Raw genomic sequence first — 23772 nt, 5'->3', positions numbered from 1 at the left:
AAAGTCATTGACATGGAGGTAGATAGGCCATAAGAACACAACTGAGCATCTGGGAAGCTTGATTTATGAGTGAAGGAGGGGAAACTTGAGAAAAAGTAATCAGGGAATTGATTATCCACATTGGAAAAGTACAACAATTGATACAGGAGTGAACACACAGGTGGTGGGGATGGTGGCAAGTGGTGGAGGCTGTGGAGACCCCACATTCACCTGTGGCTCCACCACTGTGTCCCAGGTGGGAACTCACCTCCACCCTGGGCTGGGCTCCTTCAGGGCATCCTGGCCACTTGCCCAGTGTTTGTTTACAAGACCTCAATGAGTAATTGCAAATGGACAGGTGACTCAACTCAGGACAAATAGATTTTGAAACAAGAGGAAGTTTGCTGAGTCATTGAGGCGTTCACTTTCTGCTAAAGCTGAACTACATCCGCTCCTGCAATGCGCTGGTAGAGGGGGCATGGAATCCTGTCTGATGCTGCCAGTCTTTGGCCACCAGAAAGGCTGGCCTTGGGGCAGAACCGACATCTTTTTTTTGATGGAGTAAAAGACAAAAATATTTGGTTTGTAGCATCAGAACTTAATCTGTAGATCAATGATGCCTAGTGGAACATAAATGGCTGTATACATAATCTTGAATTTTCTAGTAGCCTCATTTAAAAAAGAAACAAGAGACATAAATTTTAATACTATGTTCTAATATATTCATATAATATAATGCTGCTGCTGCTGCTGCTAAGTCGCTTCAGTCGTGTCTGACTCTGTGCAACCCCATAGACAGCAGCCCACTAGTCTCCTCTGTCCCCGGGATTCTCCAGGCAAGAATACTGGAGTGGGTTGCCATTTCCTTCTCCAATGCATGAAAGTGAAAAGTGAAAGTGAAGTCGCTGTCATGCCCGACTCCTAGCGACCCCATGAACTGCAGCCCACCAGGCTCCTCTGTCTATGGGATTTTCCAGGTAAGAGTACTGGAGTGGGGTGCCATTGCCTTCTCCGATTAATATATTAATTAATATAATATATAATATATTTAATATATTAATTATATAATTAAATTATATTATATATTAATATATATAATACATTTATTATTATATTAATATTATTATCATATTATAATTTCAGCAGAAGATTGGTATTAAAAATATTGAAAAGGTCACTTTTGTAGTACCAGATTGTGAAATCTGTCATGCAACTTACAGCTCTGTGTAGCCTACCTCACCTCTGATTCCTGTTATGACAACAAAATGCCAATATGCAGCTAAGTCTCCTTAGCCGGTTGCTGCTGCTGCTAAGTCGCTTCAGTTTTGTATGACTCTGTGTGACCACATAGATGGCAGCCCACCGGGCTCCCCCCGTCCCTGGGATTCTCCAGGCAAGAACACTGGAGTGGGTTGCCATTTCCTTCTCCAACGCATGAAAGTGAAAAGTGAAAGTCAAGTCACTCAGTTGTGTCCGACTCTAAGCGACCTCATGGACTGCAGCCTACCAGGCTCCTCCATCCATGGGATTTTCTAGGCAAGAGTACCGGAGTGGGATGCCATTGCCTTCTCCGAAGTCTCCTTAGCCAGTAGGCACCATAAGTAAAAAGACAAATTACAGAATGAGATGAAATATTTTCAGCATTTGTAACTGCAAAGATTTCTTTTACATCAATAAGAAAACAAAGAACTCAGTGAAATAAAGATGCAGCGAACAGATATAAATACCTCTTCAAATACACACGTCCTATAAAATAAGACAGTATGTTCAACCTCAGTGGTAAGTAGAGAAATGTTAAGTAAGACGATATTGAAGAACTTCTCTGGGTGGCTCCAGATTCCTGCTTTAGGGGGCATGGGTTCTATCCCTGGCCAGGGAACTGAGATCCCACACGTATGTGGCATGGCCAGGGAAAAAAAAAAAAAAGAAGATGATAGCGAGATACATCTTTGCTACTGTATGCTGCTGCTGCTGCTGTCACTTCAGTTGTGTCCGACTCTGTGTGACCCCTTAGACGGCAGCTCACCAGGCTCCCTCATCCCTGGGATTCTCCAGGCAAGTATAGGGAATGTTAAAACATTTCCATGGTTTGCATGTGGGAAGACGTTTTGAGGAAGAAGAGTTATTGAGTGCCAGCCTTCCATCCTTGCTGGTGATGCTAAGGTTGTACCTTCCCATCTCCCAAACAGCTAGGTTCTGGCCTAGTATGCAGCTTCTGCTGATGAAATGCCCCAGCCACGATGCCAAGGGGCAGGGCTAGTGTGGATCCCTCCTTGGGGCCACTGCCACTTCCTAAGGGTAGTGTCTATAAGAAATCCAGGAGAAATAACCCCTCTCCATCTGTGCACCTACATGACTTATCAATGCATTTACTGATATAGTCACAACCACCTCCCACGATGCAAACAATCTGGCATTTATTTTGTTTATCTCTGTATCTTTTGAGCCTAGCCAAGGACAGTTCATGTGGTCAGCTGCTCGGAATAGTTTCTAACGAATGAATAAGAACTGAATGAATGAGAAAAATGTGTGAATGGTGGATATAAGCCCAAGGAATCTTTATTTTATATTGATTCTATTTGGGTAATTTTAAAAATCCTTTTCTCATTGTACCTGGAAGTGATGGCATTTCTTTAAGTTCTGGCGTCTTCAACAGCTTTGAGGTTCAGGTGTGTGGCAATGTAAGGACCCTAAAGCAGGAAATCAAGTATAGGATCTTTGCTCTTCAAGGCACCCTGCCCTTGGCTATTTCTCACTGAGTTCTTTGTAGACAGTACCTGTACAGCTATGGTAGCAGCAGGTCAGTCTTCTGTACAGCTGCATGGCTCAAAGGATACTTCATTTCTCTTCTGTGTCCTTCAGTAAAAACTGGAATAGTTATATTTATACAGAAACCCCTTCTTGCTCATTTTAAATGAAAGTAATCCTGTTTAGTGGGCTTTCCTGGTGGCTCAAATGGTAAAAAAATCCTCCTGCAATGCAGGAGACCTGGATTCGATTCCTGAGTCTAGAAGATCCCCCGGAGAAGGGAATGGCAACCCACTCTACTGTTCTTGCCTGGAGAATTCCATGGACAGATGAGCTTGACTAGAGTCCATGGGGTGACAAAGAGCTGGCCACAACTGAGAGACTAACACTTTCACTTTCAATTCTGTTTAGCAATTTGCACTATAAGCTGGGGTGGATGTACCCGTAAAGACAAATGTCAGTTTATTTCAAGTCTGAAGGTGTTATTTCTTCACACTAGACAAACCTTTTCTTGTGGAACCACTGGAAAGTGAGCCTCTAAACAGCAATCACAGTGAATCCCCTAAATCTGAGGATGTCGAGAACAGTCCTGCCATCGTCAGCAATGGCAGGGAGTACGAATTTATTACATTTTCCTTTGTCTGTGCTCCATATTTTAACTGAATGTCTGCTCTGAGAAGTATGCTGTGAATGTTAACAAGAAGGGCTGACAGCCCTGGAAAGAGTTGACCCAGCAGTTCCTCCTGTTTCCTGCGGGCCTCCGCTTTCCTCCTCTGCTTTGATGTGGGTTTTGGCATCCAGAGCTAAAGCTAGAATGATTTGGAAATGGTGAGACCAAAAGCAAGTGGAAGAATTTGCATTCTGGGTTTATCTTAAATGAAAGAACTTCTCATCTAGCAAAAAATTCTGTAGGTGTTTCTATTTTCTTAAAATAGTTTCAACAGATACAAAACAATGTCACTTGCATTTTAATTTCCATGCTGAGAAGGAACAGCCACAGTGATACCCATTTCTGTGTTGGGGAGCATTTTATCTGTATTGATCTCTGAACAAGATGGGGCCTGTGTAGTCAGTTGGTGCATAATAAGAATAATGCTGGTGATGGTGAGAAGACAAGGCTGCTGCTGATGTTAGTGACATTCAGAGACACAAGCCAACCCTTATACATGTGTTAAGTCACCAAATCCTCATAACCTACAAGACCTGTGCTGTTCCTGGTTTCATAGAAGATGGATAGAAGCTCAGAGAGATTCAGTAACTCACTTCACATTTTACAACTCATAAAAGGCCCCAAAATTCCAACCAAGTCATACAATTAAATCTGGTTGACTAAGATTCTGTTGCATGTTTATGAAAGACACAGGTATTCTGTCCTTGAATTAATATTGGCCTTTCCATTTCTGAGATGTTACTTCCAAAAGTGTATTTGTTGTCATCCTTTTATTTATCAGATTCACAATTATTGACTACCTACAACATAGCTAGCGCTATAACAAACATTTAGCCTTTCTGCTTTTAAATGTGCTCATTCAGATGTTCATCAATTCTCCTTTCAAATATGCTTATTCAAGATTGTTTTCTTTTCTCAGTGAATGCAGCTTAGTCTAAACTTGTGAAGTTTTTGAGATTGTCCCACACTGAATTTATCCAACTTTTGTACTTTTTCTAAACTATCATTTTGCACAGCCCTGGGCAAAATAGTATTCAATGCTTCTTTCTCCCTTAAGTTATAAAGCATAAAATATCTTCCCTGCACCCATAGCTCCAAATAATTTCTTGTTGAATTATAGCCTGCATAATCTTGAGGACATGTAAATATTAAAAAGCTGACAATTTTGAAATTAAAATGACTGGAATCTGTATTTGTTCCAGGTATCTGTTCAAGTCCTTCATACAGAAAGGCTTTGAAGGGCAGACATTTGATCAGGAGCTTTCTTTTGCTCAACTTCTTTCCTGAGAGTTGAGTGAGAACCTCTGTATTAACCAAGCATGTCCCCCTCTTTCTAGGAGGAGTTCTCTGGTAAACAAAAGCGCATGTGATCAGGATGACAAAATGGATTTCTCCTCATGTGATGCATGAAATCTTTGGAGTGTGGGGATTTGCACTGAGCCTTTGGACATTGGGGTGTAGCCTCTGTGGTCTGAAAGATGCTCAGGTGCTGATCTATATCCATGTTGGTGACCCCCAAATGGGCCCACTGTCTCAGGAACCCCTCCCCTCCCTGTCCTCTCCCTAGTGAAGCCCTGCTCTTCTTATTACCATGTAAACAGGTTGTAACTCTGCTTTGATGACACTCAGCAAAGATATGGGAAGGAAGTTCTAACAGGGATGCCAAGATCAGACCCCACTCCTTTCAACTTCACAGTGTTCTCATAGGGAACAGGTGCAAGTTCAGCATCTACCTGCTTTCAGAGGTAAGAGGAACAATGATCTCTTCCTTTGAAGAAACACCTGGGGTCCTTCTCCCCCAACTCAACATTTAGGACCCTGAGAACTTGAGGTCCAGGCAAAGAAGGCATTTTCCCTGCTTGGTTTGATTTTTTTCTGCTCAGATCTGCTCTCAGTCCCATCTCCTGCCCTGGAATCTCCTGGTGTGACTCACAATGTGAACATCTCACCCCTTCAGAGGAAGACCTCCCTCCACCCACAGGGGGCATGTTTTTGCTTCAGATTTGGAAGTATGTTAGCACCAGACATATTCATGGGATTCTGTATGTTTCCCAGTCTAGGCTGTTCCAGATGCAAGTTAGCAAAGGCACATTCCCAGCTGGTCCTGAAAAACCCCTCTGATCTGATGTGCTTTATTTATCTTCCCATTGTCCTATCACTGCCCCCCATCACTATACACACATACACACTCAGACCCATGGCTGCTGTTATGGACTGAATGTTTATTCCCTACAATTCAAAAGCCCCAATTCCCAGTGGGATAATGTTTGGAAGTGTGACCTCTGGAAGGCAATTAGGTTTAGATAAATGAGGTCATGAGGGTAGGTTATGGGATTAGTGCCCTCCTAAAGCTGGCTTAGAACCCAACAATCAAATAACTAAGATCATGGCATCTGGTCCCATCATTTCATGGCAAATAGAAGGGGGAAAAGTGGAAGCAGTGACAGATTTTATTTTCTTGGGTTCCAAAATCACTGTGGATGGTGACTGTAGCCATGAAATTAAAAGACACTTGCTCACTGGAAGGAAAGCCGTGACAAACCTAGACAGTGTATTAAAAAGCAGAGATATCACTATGCCAACAAAGATCCATATAGTCAAAGCTATGGCTTTTCTGGTAGTCATGTACATACGTAAGAGTTGGACCATAAAGAAGGCTGAGTGCCAAAGAATTAATGCTTTTGAATTGTGGGGCTGGAGAAGACTCTTGAGAGTCCCTTGGACAGCAAGGAGATCAAGCCAGTCAATCCTAAAGGAAATCAATTCTAAATATTCATTGGAAGGACTGATGCTGAAGCTGAAGCTCTAACACTTTAGCCACCTGATGCAAAGAGCTGACTCACTGGAAAAGACACTGATGCTGGGAAAGATGGAGTGCAAAAGGGAATGAGGGTGGCAGAGGATGAGATGTTTAGATAGCATCACCGACTCAGTGGACATGAATTTGAACTATGTTTGGGAGATGGTGAAGGACAGGGAAGCCTCATGTGCTGCAGGCCTGTGGGGTCACAAAAAGTCCGACACGACTGAGAGACTGAGCAACAAGTCAGGTGGTTCTTTCTGTCTCTCCTTCCCCCTCTCTTTCCCTCCCTCTACCCAATGTGAGGACACAGCCAGCAGGCTGCTGTCTGTAAGCAGCTGTTTAAGCCTCGTCATCAGTGGTACTTTGTTATGGCAGCCTGAGCTGATTGAGATAACTCCATCTTAGGAGATATACTCTTCTGGGACTTTTCAGTTTAAAAATGTGTTGAGAAAGGCAACCATTTCTGATGAGAAACAAACTGCAGAGATACAGCCAGGAAGTCACTATTTAACCCCACATATCTTAGAGGCTCTCTGTCCTATCTAGTTCTATTTCTAGACTTTTCAGAAATTTGTGGGTCTATTCACATGTAAATGGCAACCTGTTTAAATGATCATCTTTTCATTATGTTTTGCTACCTGATAAAGCTGGTAACTCTTTAGATATCTTGCTTGTTTTCAGAGTTCTCCTCATTCTGGCTTTATTTTTTGAAATGAATTTTAAGGTGAAATTCTTGCTTGTTGTTATTAAGACTGTGTAATTACCATTAAGTTGGGTAGAACTGTCCTTTTTATGAGGACTTCCCTGGTGGCTCAGATGGTATAGCGTCTGTCTACAATGTGGGAGACCCAGGTTTGATCCCTGGGTCGGGAAGATCCCCTGGAGAAGGAAATGGCAATCCACTCCAGTACTATTGCCTGGAAAATCCTATGGACAGAGGAGCTATTTCAGAACACCACACGTCTTTTCATTGCAGTAACTGTACTTTTGGATCAGTAGGCTTCACACATTTCTTTTTAATACCTGGGTATTTCATCTTCTTAATGACTTTTAAATGGATCATTCTTTCTCACGAATATATCACTTGCATTCTTTGGAGTGAAAGTGCGCGAATGGCACTAGTGGTAAAGAACCCACCTACCAATGCAGGAAACATAAGAGACACAGGTTTGATCCCTGGGTTGGGAAGATTCCCTGGAAGAGGAGATGGCAACCCACTCCAGTATTCTTTCCTGGGAAATCCCAGGGACAGAAGAACCTGGCAGGTTATAGTCCCTAGGGTTGCCAAGAGTTGGACATGACTGAAGCAATTTAGCATGCAGTTGAAAACTGAAGCTGTCTCATAGCCCGTGTACTTCTACATTGTTGAGGAGAGTATTTGGCTCAGACAGTAAAGCGTCTGTCTGCAAAGCAGGAGACCCGGGTTCGATCCCTGAGTTGTGAAGATCCCCTAGAGAAGGAAAGGGCAACCCACTCCAGTATTCTTGCCTGGAAAATCCCATGGACCACGGAGCCTGGTAGGCTATGGTCCATGAGGTCCCAAAGAGTTGGACATGACTGAGCGACTTCACTTTCACTTTCCAGTTTATTTTACTAACAAACATTTTTAAAGGTTTACCATATCTTGGATACTGTTCTCAGTAATTAAAAAAGCATTTAGACACTTCAGCTTAATGGCAGCCCTGTGAGATCATTACTACGATTTCCCTTTTTATGAAGGGGACACCACTGAGTTGTAGCCACTTGGTCAGTGTTACACCCTGGGGAGCTTCAAGCTGACACCAGGATCGAGGCTTCAGTCTATGCCTGTGATCACAGTGCAGTCAAGTTGTCCAATTTAAAGTAAAATTACATTGAAAATAATTTTTTTCTGTTGTACAGAAAGAATGAATGTGAAACTTTATGTGCTAGTATTTAAATGTTGATGAAACTTAGAGAACACTGAGCTTTGTCTAGTTTAAACACCAGAGGGTCCGGTAAGCACCAGACCCAGCAGGTCACAGACACTGCAGTGCAGATTACAGCAGCCCAGATGGCAGACTATCTGTCCACTGAGTCAGCTGAAACCTACAACTGTTAATCAGTGTCAAGGAATAACCTATTTCAAGTAATCATGTGATAAAAAAACATAGAAAGTCTGAAATGAAAAGTCTTACTGTTTCTCTAAACAATTTTCCAAATATGATTTATTCAGGGATACCAATTTTTGTTATTGTGCTGCACAGAAAAACTGACTTCATTAACGGCTGATGATGTGGGACTCCCTTGATCACACTTCTGATTTTGCCCTTTAGTTACTTTATTCTATTTATTTATATTTAACAGGGGAGGGGCTGAAGGCAAATTAAGGCAAGTCTATTTTTGTTTAGTCTACCTTGGACCCCAGGCAACAACACTTCACCACTTTCCACTCCCGGTCTTACCTCCTCTCATACCCACGCCCTCTCCTGAAGGGAGTGGGTTCAGCATCTGCAAAGAAGTAGCCTTAGAAGAAAGAGTATTAAATAGTTTAAACAAAGGGTGGAGGTAAGAGAATTGAGGTTGAAAAGACTGGCTGACTTGCAGTGGTTCCCAACTCACAGGTCACTGGGGAGGACCTAAGGCAATCTGTTTATCATTACGTGATACTCCCTTCCAGGCTTGTTGTGACAATGCCTGACATTGCTTACGATCTTCTATGTATGAAGAACATGCACAGTCCGAATTTTATGCTTTGTTTTCTCATGCTTCAGTAAGCTTTGGCAGAAATAAGTCACTGTGGAAACCATGCAGTTTACATCCTTGTACAAAAATATTCTTTGAGATTTCTAAAATCTTTAAGTACATTATTAAATTAAGTGATAATGCTTTGTATCTCTTTTTTGTCTATTTTTGGTATGTTTTCCTCAGTGATACTTTGTCTCTTTGTCAATGGCTTTAAATTTTAGTTTTTCCCTATGTCTGCCTAAGATAAAGGCATTATTATCCTCATTCTGAATTGTGGAAGGGGTGGCCAGAGAAGTGAAATAATGAGGTCCTGGTCACAGAGTTTGCAAGAATCCATAGATGTTTAACTCCAAGTATGTGCACTTCTTACTCTCTTATGTTCACTCAGTGTGATTATCGTCCCCAAATTTTAAAACCAGAGCCCACTTATACATGCTGTGAAATCTTGTATAGCCATGATTTCAGTTTTGCAGAGGAGCAAAACTTACTAAACCAAAATGTGTTTCTTTGGCATGAGGATTGACTTAAGTTGATTATTTTAAGAAACAGAAGACATAGGAAGTCTTTCTTTTTACCTATCCCTTAGCTGCGTGAAGAATTTAGAAAAAGGCCTGGCTCCTGGAACAGTGCTATCATCTGAGATACTTGCAAAGAATGTGGGTGAGGTGTGGTGGGGGAGACTTGCTGAGCCTGGAGATCAGAGTCCATTTCTCTCTCATTGTCTCTGTGCAACTCAGCACACATTTGTTTACCAAATGTTGGGTTTTTTTTCATCTCCATGCCAATTGCCTTTTTCCCCTTTGAAGTCCCAAACCACTACCCCAACATCTTCTTTTTTCATTAGAAGAACCTGGTATTTAAAGTGAGAACTTTGGCCATTTTGGCAAGTTACTTTGTTTTCCTGGGTCTCTCCCACTTATACATGACATTAAAATTTGTTTGACTTTTTCCCCCCTGTTGATCTGACTCATGTCAATTTAATTCTTAGACCAGTCAGAAGAACTTAAAAGTGTAAAGGAAAGCTTCCTCCCTGAACTAACCTTTTCTATTGCCATGTCCAATACCAGCTAGTACATTTTCCATCTTCAATGCTGGAGTGTTCATCTCTAGAAGTTTTATTTGTGTCTTTTTACATATTTTCCATGTCTGTACTTACCATACTCATCTTTCTTCTAGTCTTTCAAATATGTGGAATACAGTTATAATAACAGTTTTAATTTCCTTTTCTGCTATTTTATCATCTGTCATTCCTGGGCTGGTTTCATCATTACAGATTGTGTTACTTCTTTACATCCCAGTTATTTTTTTATTAGATGCCAAACACTGTGAATTTTACGTAATGGGGTACTGGGTATGTTTTGCTGTTATATTGGTTTTGAGCATTGTTCTGGAATGTAGTAAATTATTGAAAAGGATTTGGTTCTCTCAGATTTTACTTCGAAGATTTGTTATGTAGACCCACACACAGGCGTGGGACTAATTCTGGACCACTAAGGATGATTTTGGGTGCTGTGACCAATATCCTGTGGATGGTAAGATTTTCCACACTGGTTCAGATCAGATCAGATCAGTCGCTCAGTCGTGTCCGACTCTTTGCGACCCCATGAATCACAGCACGCCAGGCCTCCCTGTCCCTCACCAACTCCCGGAGTTCACTCAAACCCACGTCCATTGAGTCAGTGATGCCATCCAGACATCTCATCCTCTGTTGTCCCCTTCTCCTCCTGCCCTCAATCCCTCCCAGCATCAGAGTCTTTTCCAATGAGTCAACTCTTCGCATGAGGTGGCCAAAGTACTGGAGTTTCAGCTTTAGCATCATTCTTTCCAAAGAAATCCCAGGGCTGATATCCTTCAGAATGGACTGGTTGGATCTCCTTGCAGTCCAAGGGACTCTCAAGAGTCTTCTCCAACACCACAGTTCAAAAGCATCAATTCTTCAGTGCTCAGCCTTCTTCACAGTCCAACTCTCACATCCATACATGACCACTGGAAAAACCATAGCCTTGACTAGACGAACCTTTGTTGGCAAAGTAATGTCTCTGCTTTTTCATATGCCATCTAGGTTGGTCATAACTTTCCTTTCAAGGAGTAAGCGTCTTTTAATTTCATGGCTGCAGTCACCATCTGTAGTGATTTTGGAGCCCACAGAAATAAAGTCTGACACTGTTTCCACTGTTTCCCCATCTATTTCCCATGAAGTGGTGGGACCAGATGCCATGATCTTCGTTTTCTGAATGTTGAGCTTTAAGCCAACTTTTTCACTCTCAACTTTCACTTTCATCAAGAGGCTTTTGAGTTCCTTTTCACTTTCTGCCATAAGGGTGGTGTCATCTGCATATCTGAGGTTATTGATATTTCTCCCGGCAATCTTGATTCCAGCTTGTGTTTCTTCCAGTCCAGCGTTTCTCATGATGTACTCTGCATATAAGTTAAATAAACAGGGTGACAATATACAGCCTTGACAAACTCCTTTTCCTATTTGGAACCAGTCTGTTGTTCCATGTCCACTTCTAGCTGTTGCTTCCTGACCTGCATACAGTGGGCAATAAAATTATTGTTGCCAGTCCTGATCCCTCCCATGCAAGCTGCAGGCCTGTTCCTTCCCTGGCTTAACTTTGCCCACACCCACGTGCAGACCTGTGCTCACCTGAAGCTGTGAGATCCCTGGAGATCTCTCCAATCAATCTTTCTGCCCTGGGACTCTGCATGTGGCCAGGTAGCCTCCTAACTCCCAGCCCTTCTATCATTTCATAGAAATTTCTGGTGACCCATTTCCCATTTCGCAGTCGCTCTACTTGTGTTCAATGTAATTCAGTCTACACTTTCTGTAGAACAACATACATTTTAAAATGTGTCACCTCCAGACTCATAGAAACAATTTAGCCTTTGGTTTTTTAAGTGCATAAAAAGCTTTAGTGTTCCAAGGAACATGTCTATGAAACTTCATAGAATTTGAAAACAACCAGAATTTATTTCTTTTCCTAGAACTAAGTGCATCAATACAGCAAACACAAAACAAACCTATAAAAATAAAAATAGATGGTGTGGATGAATTTGTTGCAGGGATAACATGAAAGGTGTGACTTCATTTAGGAGAAAGAAGAGATCTAAATGGCTAAACTGTAAACAGCAACATGCCCAGGAGGGTGTTCCATATGCCAGAGAGACCAGGCATCCCCAGGAATCATCGTCATCTCTTCATCACACGAGTCAGAATCATCATCATCCCAGAATACATGGGAAAGTGGGGACCTCAGGGAGCTTATGCCATAGTGGCATGCTTTTGCCCATTGTAGCTTCCCATAGATGTTGTCCCTGTAAGTCATGCTTTGAAGACTGATGTCTAAGTCAGTCAAGGTGAGACTTCTTCCTCATGGTTTCTTCTGAACTGAACTTCTGCCAAAGTACTTAAATAACCTTACACTTCCAGGAAAAGCTTCTCTTCCCTCCCTGGCCCTCAAAACATATCTACACAAGGAGTCATTCCCTCTCTCCTGTAGACTCACCAGGTCTTTGGAATTCTAGGGTAGGACATGCTACGGAGCAATCTACTCAATGAAGTTGAGCTAGTGCTGGATTAGCTCATAGTAAACAGGCTATTTTTTTTTTTTTTTTTAAGAAGTCTTTTCAGAGCTCTGACATACAGTAGAATATTCCAAAGTGGGATATATAGAACATGAGCATCACTGACTCAATGGACATGAATCTGAGCAAACTTTGGGAGATGGTGAAGGACAAGGAAGCCTGGTGTACTGCAGTCCACAGAGTCACAAAGAGTCGGACTTGACTTAGTGACTGCAAACAACTCCTGGTGGCCACTATGGGCCTCACTGTGTGAGTCAGACTCATATTTGACATCATCATTTGTTTCCAAGCTTAGTGATCCAAGTGATGATCGCTGAATTTGATGTCATATTTTTCATATATTTTAATATAACTTTTCATACACTGATGTAAATTTAAATTAAAATATAAAATATAAATGAAATACAAGTTTAAGGTAAATTATGAAATATTGAACAGAAATAGAATTTTTTCAAATGTTTTAGTATAAAAAAAGTACAGATTTTTTAGTTTGTCTGATGAGGTAGAAGTGGTTTCCTTCACCTAACAGATTAGAAAACTAAGTCTGGTCAGTTGAGTACTTTGATCAGTTAAGTATCTTTAATCATCCAGTTATTTAAGTGACACAAATATGGCTCAGATATTCCATCTATGGTTCTTCATCCCTCACACAACCTCATCTCAGCCACAAGTAACCAGAGAGATGAGAAAATGCTGCAGGAACAACTATTTCACAGAAGTAGAAATACAATTGTTTCAAATAAGTAAATGTTAAAGAGCAAAATTTTCCTTATTTCAACTCTGAAATAAAATTTTTTTTTCTTATTTTGAGATAATTTTGGACCTCTGGTGAAAGTGAAAGTTGCTCAGTCGTGTCCGACTCTTTGCGACCCCATGGACTATACAGTCCTTGGGATTCTCTAGGCCAGAATACGGGATTGGGTAGCCTTTCCCTTCTCCAGGGGATCTTCCCAAACCAGGGATTGAACCCAGGTCTCCCACACTGCAGGTGGATTCTTTACCAGCTGAGCCACAAGGGAAGCCCAAGAATACTGGAGCGGGTAGCCTATCCCTTCTCCAGCGGATCTCCCCGACACAGGAATTGAACTGGGGTCTCCTGCATTGCAGGTGAATTCCTTACCAACTGAGCTATCAGGGAAGTGCTTGGACCTTAAGAGGAGTTGCCAAACCAGTACAGAGAGTTTCCACATAGAATGACAGCTTCCACTGTCATTCAGCTTCCTCTAATATAAACGGCTCACCTAACTAGGGAATATTTATCAAAATGAAGAATTCATATTGGTAAAATATTGAATTTCAGATTTCATTCTGGTTTCATCAGTTTTCCCACGATTGCTCTTCCTCTGATTCAGTACCTAAGCCAGCATCTCTCATCACACTCAGTCTTTCAATCTCCTGAGTCTCCTCCGTCCACGATAGGTCACCCCTCTTTGTTCATCTCTCTTGACTTTGGCATTGCTGAAGAATACCAGTCAGAGGTGCTGTAGACTGTCTCTCAGTTTGGGTTGGTCTGGTGTTTTTCTCATGATCCAACTAGGATATGGATTTGGGGATGAAGGACACAGAGGTGTTGTGCTCCTCCCATCACATCCTATGACTGCCTGTGATATGAACACAACTTAAAGAGTGTGATGATGGCTTGGTCACCTGGTTAAGGATGTGTCTACAGGTGTCTTCACCTAATGTCACTGCTGTTCCCTTTCTGTTCTCTGGTCAATGGTCCCTGAGTCCATCTCCACCTCCTAGGAGGTCACTGAAGTCCATCTCTGCCTCTTAGGAGGATGGAGGAGTTCTGAGAATTTGTTAAATTATCAACATAGATTAAATGACAGTAACTGATACATATTTGGGGGGAGATAGTGTGAGGTTATTCAAATATTCTGTTTTGCCTTAAAATCCCATCCTCTACTTTGGCGTCATCAGTGGATGTTGCTTACAGTCATTACTGTGTTGCTGTAGTGTTGATCTCTTATTTCCCTCATTCCTTCTGTATGTTAATTGTGATTCTTTTGTCAGCAAGATTTCTTTTCTCTTCTCTTTCTCTCTCCCTCACTTCCACTCTCCTTCCCTCCGTTCTTCCTTCCCTCCCTCCCTCTTTCTTATAAGAGGGATTGTTGGGCCATAGGTAAGTATATGTTTGCTTCTATAAGTAACTCTCTAGTCTTTCCCATTCTATTGTTTTCCTCTATTTCTTTGCATTGATCATTGAGGAAGGCTTTCTTATCTCTCTTTGCTACTCTTTGGAACTCTGCATTCAAATGGTTATATCTTTCCCTTTCTCCTTTGCTTTTTGCTTCTCTTCTTTTCACAGCTATTTGTAAGGCCTCCTCAGACAACCGTTTTGCCTTTTTATATTTCTTTTTCTTGGGGATGATCTTGATCACTGCCTCCTGTACAATGTCACAGACCTCCGTCCATAGTTCTTCAGGCATTCTGTCAGTTCAGTTCAGTCGCTCAGTCGTGTCTGACTCTTTGCGACCCCATGAATTGCAGCACGCCAGGCCTCCCTGTCCGTCACCAACTCCCGGAGTTCACTCAGACTCACGTCCATCGAGTCAGTGATGCCATCCAGACATTTCATCCTCTGTCGTCCCCTTCTCCTCCTGCCCAAAATCCCTCCCAGCATCAGGGTCTTTTCCAATGAGTCAACTCTTCACATGTGGTGGCCAAAAGACTGGAGTTTCAGCTTTAGCATCATTCCTTCCAAATTAATCCCAGGGCTGATCTCCTTCAGAATGGACTGGTTGGATCTCCTTGCAGTCCAAGGGACTCTCAAGAGTCTTCTCCAACACCACAGTTCAAAAGCATCAACTCTTAGGTGCTCAGCTTTCTTCACAGTCCAACTCTCACATCCATACATGACCACTGGAAAAACCATAGCCTTGACTAGATGAACCTTTGTTGGCAAAGTAATGTCTCTGCTTTTGAATATGCTATCTAGGTTGGTCATAACTTTCCTTCCAAGGAGTAAGCGTCTTTTAATTTCATGGCTGCAGTCACCATCTGCAGTGATTTTGGAGCCCCAGGAAATAAAGTCTGACACTGTTTCCACTGTTTCCCCATCTATTTCCCATGAAGTGATGGGACCAGATGCCAATGATCTTCGTTTTCTGAATGTTGAGTTTTAAGGCAACTTTTGCACTCTCCTCTTTCACCTTGATCAAGAGGCTTTTTAGTTCCTCTTCACTTTCTGCCATAAGGGTGGTGTCATCTGCATATCTGGGATTATTGATATTTCTCCAAGAAATCTTGATTCCAGCTTGTGCTTCTTCCAGCCCAGCATTTCTCAAGATGTACTCTGCATAGAAGTTAAATAAGCAGGGTGACAATGTACAGCCTTGACCTACTCCTTTCCCAATTTGGAACCAATCTGTTGTTCCATGTCCAGTTCTAACTGTTGCTTCCTGATCTGCATACAAATTTCTCAAGAGGCAGGGTCAGGTGGTCTTGTATTCCCATCTCTTTCAGAATTTTCCACAGTTTATTGTGATCCATTCTGTCAGTCAGATCTAATCCCTTGTATCTATTTGCCACTTTCACTGTATAATAGTAAGAAATTTGATTTAGGTCACACCTGAATGGTCTAGTGGTTTTCCCTACTTTCTTTAATTTAAGTCTGAATTTGGCAATAAGGAGTTCATGATCTGAGCCACAGTCAGCTCCTGGTCTTGTTTTTGCTGACTCTATAGAGCTTCTCCATCTTTGGCTGCAAGGATTATAATCAATCTGATTTCAGTATTGACAATCTGGTGATATGCATATGTAGAGTCTTCTCTTATATTGTTGGAAGAGGGTGCTTGCTATGACCAGTGCATTCTCTTGGCAAAACTCTGTTAGCCTTTGCACTGCTTCATTTTGTACTCCAAGGCCAAATTTGCCTGTTACTCCAGGTATCTCTTGAGTTCCTACTTTTGCATTCCAGTCCCCTATAATGAAAAGGACATCTTTTTTTTTGGTATTAGTTCTATAAGGTCTGGAGAAGGCAATGGCACCCCACTCCAGTACTCTTGCCTGGAGAATCCCATGGATGGAGGAGCCTGGTAGGCTGCAGTCCATGGGGTTGCTGAGGTCGGACACGACTGAGCAACTTCACTTTCACTTTTCACTGTCATGCATTGGAGAAGGAAGTGGCAATCCACTCCAGTGTTCTTGCCTGGAGAATCCCAGGGATGGGGAAGCCTGGTGGGCTGCTTTCTATGGGGTCGCACAGAGTAGGACACGACTGAAGTGACTTAGCTTAGCTTAGCTATAAGGTCTTGTAGGTCTTCAAAGATCTGTTCAACTTCGGCTTCTTCAGCATTACTGGTCAGGGGATAGGCTTGGATTACTGTGATATTGAATGGTTTGCCTTGGAAATGAACAGAGATAATTCTGTCATTTTTGAGCTTGCACCTAAGAACTGCATTTCAGTCTCTTTTGTTGACTATGAGGGCTACTCCATTTCCTCTAAGGGATTCTGGCCCACAGTATTAGATATAATGGTCATCTGAGTTAAATTCACCCATTCCAGTCTATTTTAGTTCACTGATTCCTAAAATGAAGATGTTCACTCTTGCCATCTCCTGTTTGACCACTTCTAATTTACGTTGATTCATGCACCTAACATTCCAGGTTCCTATGCAGTATTGCTCTTTATAGCACTGGACTTTACTTCCATCACCAGTCACATCCACAATGAGGCACTGTTTTTGCTTTGGCTCTGTCTCTTCATTCTTTCTGGAGTTATTTCTCCATTCTTCTCCAGTAGGGTATTGGGCACTGAGTTCACCTTTCAGAGTCATGTCTTCTTGCCTTTTCACACTGTTCATGGGGTTCTCCAAGCAAGAATACTGAAGTGGTTTGTCATTCCCTTCTCCAGTGGACCACGTTTTGTCAGAACTCTTCACCATGACCCCTCTGTCTTGGTGGCCCTACAAGGCATGGCTCATAGTTTCACTGAGTTAGACAAGGCTGTGGTCCATGTGATCAGTTTGATTAGTTTTTTGTGATTGTGATTTTCATTCTGTTTGCCCTCTGACAAATAAGGATAAGAAGCTTATGGAAACTTCCTGATGAGAGAGACTGACTGTAAGGGAAACTGGGTCTTATTCTGATGGGCAGGACCATGCTGGTAAATCTTTAATCCAATTTTCTGTTGATGGGCAGGGTAATAGAATGGGAAAGACTAGAGATCTCTTCAAGAAAATTAGACATACCAAGAACAAAAATGATAGGAGCCTAATAGAAGAAGAAGATATTAAAAAGAGGCACAAGAATACACAGAAGAACTATACAAAAAAGATCTTTATGACCCAGATAACCATGATGGTGTGATCACTCACCTAGAGCCAGACATTCTGGAGTGTGAAGTCTAGTGGGCCTTAGGAAGGATCACTACATACAAAGCTAGTGGAGGTGTTAGAATTCCAGGGGAATTATCTTAAATCCTAAAAGATGATGCTGTTAAAGTGCTGCACTCAATATGCCAGCAAATTTGGGAAACTCAGCAGTGGCCACAGGACTGGAAAAGTTGTTTTCATTCCAACCCCAAAGAAGAGCAATGCTAAAATACGTTCAAACTACCGCACAGTTGCACTCATCGCACATGCTCGCAAAGTAATGTGCAAAATTCTCCAAGCTAGGCTTCAACAATATGTGAACTTCCAGATGTTTAAGCTGGATTTAGGAAAGGCAGAAGAACCAGAGATCAAATTGCCAACATCTGTTTGATCAAAAAAGAAAGAGAGTTCCAGAAAAACATCTACTTCTGCTTTACTTATTATACCAAAGCCTGTGACTGTGTAGATCACAACAAACTGGAAAATTTTTCAAAAAATGGGAATACCAGATCACCTGACCTATATTCTGAGAAATCTGTATGCAGGTCAAGAAGCAACAGTTAGAACTGGTCATGGAACAACGGACTGGTTCCAAATCAGAAAAGGAGTATGTCAAGGCTGTATATTGTCACCCTGCTTATTTAATGTATATGCAGAGTACATCATGTGAAATGTTGGGCTGGATGAAGCACAAGCTGGAATCAAGTTTGCCCGGGGAAATATCAATAACTTCAGATACGCGGATGATAGCACTCTTATAGCAGAAAGTGAAAAAGAACTAAAGAACCTCTTGATGAAAGTGAAAGAGGACAGTGAAAAAGTTGGCTCAAAACTAGACATTCAAAAAACGAAGATCATGGCATCCAGTCCCATCACTTCATGGCAAATAGATGAGGAAACAATGGAATCAGTGACAGACTTTATTTTCTTGGGCTCCAAAATCACTGCAAATGGTGACTGCATGCATGAAATTAAAAGATCCTTGCTCCTTGGAAGAAAAGCTATGACCAACCTAGACAGCATGTTAAAAAGCAGAGACATTACTTTGCCAACAAAGGCCCATCTAGTCAATGCTATTGTTTTTCCAATAGTCATGTATGGATGTGAGAGTTGGACTATAATAAAGAAAACTGAATGCCAAAGAATTGATGCTTTTGAACTGTGGTGTTGGAGAAGACTCTTGAGAGTTCCTTGGACTGCAAGGAGAACAAACCAGTCAATCCTAAAGAAAATCAGTCCTGAATATTCATTGGAGGGACTGATACTAAAGGTGAAACTCCAATACTTTGGCCACCTCATGTGAAGGACTGACTCATCTGAAAAGACCTGATGCTAGGAAAGATTGAAGGCGGGAGGAGAAGGGGATGACAGACGATGAGATGGTTGGATGGCATCACCGGATATGAGTTTGAGCAAGCTCTGGGAGTAGGTGATGGACAGGGAAGCCTGGTGTGCCACAGTCCATGGGGTTGCAAAGAGTCAGACAGGACTGATCGACTGAACTGATAAGTAACTCTCTCAGATGATTTTTCAAAATGACTGTTTAATTTTGAACTCACAGTAGCAATAAATGTTCTTATTGTCTTAGGCCTTTATGATCATTTGGTTTTGTCAGTATTTCTTATTTGAGACATTTTAATAGCATTAGTAATGTGGTTTTAATTTGTATTTCTCTAACAATTCATGGGGTCGCAAAGAGTCGGACACGACTGAGTGACTGAACTGAACTGAACTGAACAATTAAAAATATTGTGTATATTTTCAGGTGTTTATTTTCCATCTTCTATCTTATTTTGTGAACTATTTATTCTTAAATCTTGATCATTTTTAAATTTGAGAAGTCTGTTTTCTTATTGTTGAATTTAAAGAGTTCTTTGCATATTCTGGAAGTAAATCTTTTATTAACTTTGTGATTTTCAAATCACATATGTGGTTTATTACTTGGTATGTGGCTTATCTTTTTATTCTCTTCATTGTGGTGTTTGGCAGAGAAAATATTTTTAATTTTATAATTAATTGTCTATGTCAAAGACTTGGGTTTCTTCCCTGATAGCTTACTGGTAAAGAATCTGCCTGTGATGCAGGAGATCCCAGTTCAATTTCTGGTTCAGGAAGATCCACTGGAGAAGGGATAGGCTACCCACTCCAGCGTTCTTGGGCTTCTCTGGTGGCTCACCTGGTAAAGAATCCACCTGCAATGCGAGATACCTGTGTTCTATCCCTGGGTTGGGAAGATCCCCTGGAGAAGGGAAAGGCTACCCACTCCAGTATTCTGGCCTGGAGAATTCCATGGACTGTATAGTCAATGGGGTCACAAAGTCAGACACAACTGAGCAACTTTCACTTTGCCAGGTGGCATTAGTGGTAAAGAATCTGCCTGCCAATGCAGGAGACTTAAGAGATTCAGGTTCCATCCCTGGATTGGAAAGATCCCCTAAAGGAGGACATGGCAACCCATTCCAGTATTCTTGCCTGGAGAATCTATGGACAGAGGAGGCTGGCAGGCTATATTCCTTGGGGTCAAAGAGAGTCAGACACGACTGAAGTGACTTAGCAGGCATGCACTTCAAAGACTTACTTTATGGATCATATTTTTGATGTCACGTATGAAAACTCTTCTTCACACTCAATGTCATACAGATTGTTCCTTATGTGTTCTTCTAAGTTGTATGGTTTTATAGTCTACATTTAAGTCTATGATGCACTTTGAGTGAGTTTTTATATCAATGCAACGAGTCAGGTTTCTGACCTTCATTTTTTTTTTCTTTTTACATTGGAATATTCAATTATCCCAACAATATTTGTTAAAACCAGGAGTCTTTCTTCATCAGTTTGTCTTTACCTCTTTGCCAAAACTCTCTTTTTGGGCTTCTTTTTTTTTTTTTTAATTTATCTCTATGTCTATCTTTTTACCTGTACTTCACTATCTTGATTACTGTACTGGTAAATCCACCTGATGTGACAAGCTGACTCATTGGAAAAGCCCCTGATGCTGGGAAAGATTGAAGGCGGGAAGAGAAGGGAACGACAGAGGATGAGATAGTTGGATGGCATCACCAACACAATGGAAATGAGTTTGAGAAAACTCCGGGATTTGGGGATGGACACGGAGGCCTGGCTGCAGTCCGTCGGGTCTCAAAGAGTTGAACCTGACTGAGCGACTGAGCAGAAAGGCAGTCTTGAATTTGGGTAGTGTAAGTCCTCCAGCTCTGTTCTCTTTCAGAATGGTTTTGATCTTGCAACTTTCTTAGTATTTCCACATGCATTTTAAAATTAACTTGTTGTTATCTACAAAAAGAAAAAAACTGCCAAGGTTTTGAGATATTGATTGTGTGTTTGAGTTAAATTTATTGTTCAAATGAAGAACTTAAATATTAACAATGTTGAGTTTTCTCATAAATGAGCATGATTTATCTCTTCATTAGTTTAGATATTTTTAACTAATTTTTTTTTTTCCTTAGAGTTTTTCAGTTTTCAGCATACAAATCGTTCTGCTTACTTTAGGCTAGCTTTGCTGTTTACAATTTCTTAAGATGGAGTATTAGGTTACTGATTTCAATTTTTTTTCTTTTCTAATATAAACATTTAAGACTATAAATTTCTCACTAAGCACTGCTTTAGCTGCCTTGCACAGATTATAATATGGTTTGTTTTTTCATTTTCATTAAGTTCAAGGTACTTTTATGGATTCTAGGTTTTCTTTTTTTAGTATTATGATTTCTGGCTTAATTCCTTTAAGTCCATTTAAATAATCTCTGTTATTTTAATTTGCTGAGAGATGTGTTACAATCCAAAATATAATTTATCTTGGTGAATGTTCCACATGCACTTGAACTATAATCTATATTCCTCTGTTTTTAAATGTATTTATTTTATGTATTTTACTAATGTCAATTAGTAAAAACAAAGGTCCGTCTGGTTTTTCCAGTAGTCATGTATGGATGTGAGAGTTGGACTATAAAGAAAGCTGAGCACTGAAGAATTGATGCTTTTGAAATGTGGTGTTGGAGAAGACTCTTGAGAGTCCCTTGGACTGCAAGGAGATCCAACCAGCCCATCCTAAAGGAGATCAGTCCTGGGTGTTCATTGGAAGGACTGATGTTGAAGCTGAAAATCCAATACTTGGGCCATGTGATGCAAAGAGCTGACTCATTTGAAAAGACCCTGATGCTGGGAAAGATACATGTGTGCATGTTAAGTCACTTCAGTCATGTCTGCATACCTAAAGGCATAAATAAAAGCAAAAGAATGAGGAAAGACAGACCATGCATATACTAAATAAAATAAAGCTACGTTAGCTATAGTAATCTAAAATAACTTAGGCTTTACAATAAAATGATTAATCAGAGATAAAGTAACAATTACTTAATAATAAACTGTCAATTCTACAAAAAGATAATCTTAAACATCTATGCACCAAATAAGAGAACTTCAAAACATCATAAGGCAAAAATGGGTAGTTTTAAAAGGAGATATACACAAATTCATAATTATACTTTAAAATTTAGCATACTCTTCTAAGTATCTCATACAATGCATGGGCAAAAATTAGTAAATATATACATAACCTGAGTGACATTATCAACCAACTTAACATAATTGATATTCAGTTCAGTTCAGTCGCTCAGTCGTGTGCGAATCTTTGTGACCCCATGAACCGCAGCAGCCAGGCCTCCCTGTCCATCACCCACTCCTGGAGTCCACACAAACCCATGTGTGTTAAGTCACTTCAGTCATGTCTGCGGAGAAGGCAATGGCAACCCACTCCAGTACTCTTTCCTGGAAAATCCCATGGATAGAGGAGCCTGGTAAGATGCAGTCCATGGGGGAAAAAAAAAAATGCAGTCCATGGGGTCGCGAAGGGTCGGACACGACTGAACGACTTCACTTTCACTTTTCACTTTCATGCACTGGAGAAGGAAATGGCAACCCACTCCAGTGTTCTTGCCTAGAGAATCCCAGGGATGGGGGAGCCTGATGGGCTGCCGTCTATGGGGTAGCACAGAGTCAGACACGACAGAAGCGACTTAGCAGCAGCAGCAGCAGTCATGTTTGACTCCGCAGCCCACCAGGCTCCTCAGTCCATGGGATTCCCCATACAAGAAAATTGGATTTATCCTATACACTAATAATGAGAAAATAGAAAGAGAAATTAAGGAAACAATTCCATTCACCATTGCAACGTAAAGAATAAAATACTTAGGAATATATCTACCTAAAGAAACTAAAGACCTATATATAGAAAACTATAAAACACTGGTGAAAGAAATAAAAGAGGACACTAATAGATGGAGAAATATACCATGTTCATGGATCGGAAGAATCAATATAGTGAAAATGAGTATACTACCCAAGCAATCTATAGATTCAATGCAATCCCTATCAAGCTACCAATGGTATTTTTCACAGAGCTAGAACAAATAATTTCACAATTTGTATGGAAATATAAAAAACCTCGAATAGCCAAAGCAATCTTGAGAAAGAAGAATAGAACTGGAGGAATCAACCTGCCTGACTTCAGGCTCTACTACAAAGCCACAGTCATCAAGACAGTATGGTACTGGCACAAAGACAGAAATATAGATCAATGGAACAAAATAGAAAGCCCAGAGATAAATCCACGCACCTATGGACACTTTATCTTTGACAAAGGAGGCAAGAATATACAGTGATTAAAGACAATCTCTTTAACAAGTGGTGCTGGGAAAACTGGTCAATCACTTGTAAAAGAATGGAACTAGAACACTTTCTAACACCATACACAAAAATAAACTCAAAATGGATTAAAGATCTCAATGTAAGACCAGAAACTATAAAACTCCTAGAGGAGAACGTAGGCAAAACACTCTCCGACATACATCACAGCAGGATCCTCTATGACCCACCTCCAAGAATATTGGAAATAAAAGCAAAAATAAACAAATGGAACCTAATTAAACTTAAAAGCTTCTGCACAACAAAGG

The sequence above is a fragment of the Bos indicus genome, chromosome 4, assembly GCF_029378745.1.
Source record: "Bos indicus isolate NIAB-ARS_2022 breed Sahiwal x Tharparkar chromosome 4, NIAB-ARS_B.indTharparkar_mat_pri_1.0, whole genome shotgun sequence".
NCBI classification, from domain to species: domain Eukaryota; kingdom Metazoa; phylum Chordata; class Mammalia; order Artiodactyla; family Bovidae; genus Bos; species Bos indicus.
The sequence above is the reverse complement of the archived record's forward strand: the minus strand, read 5'-3'. Positions refer to the sequence as shown.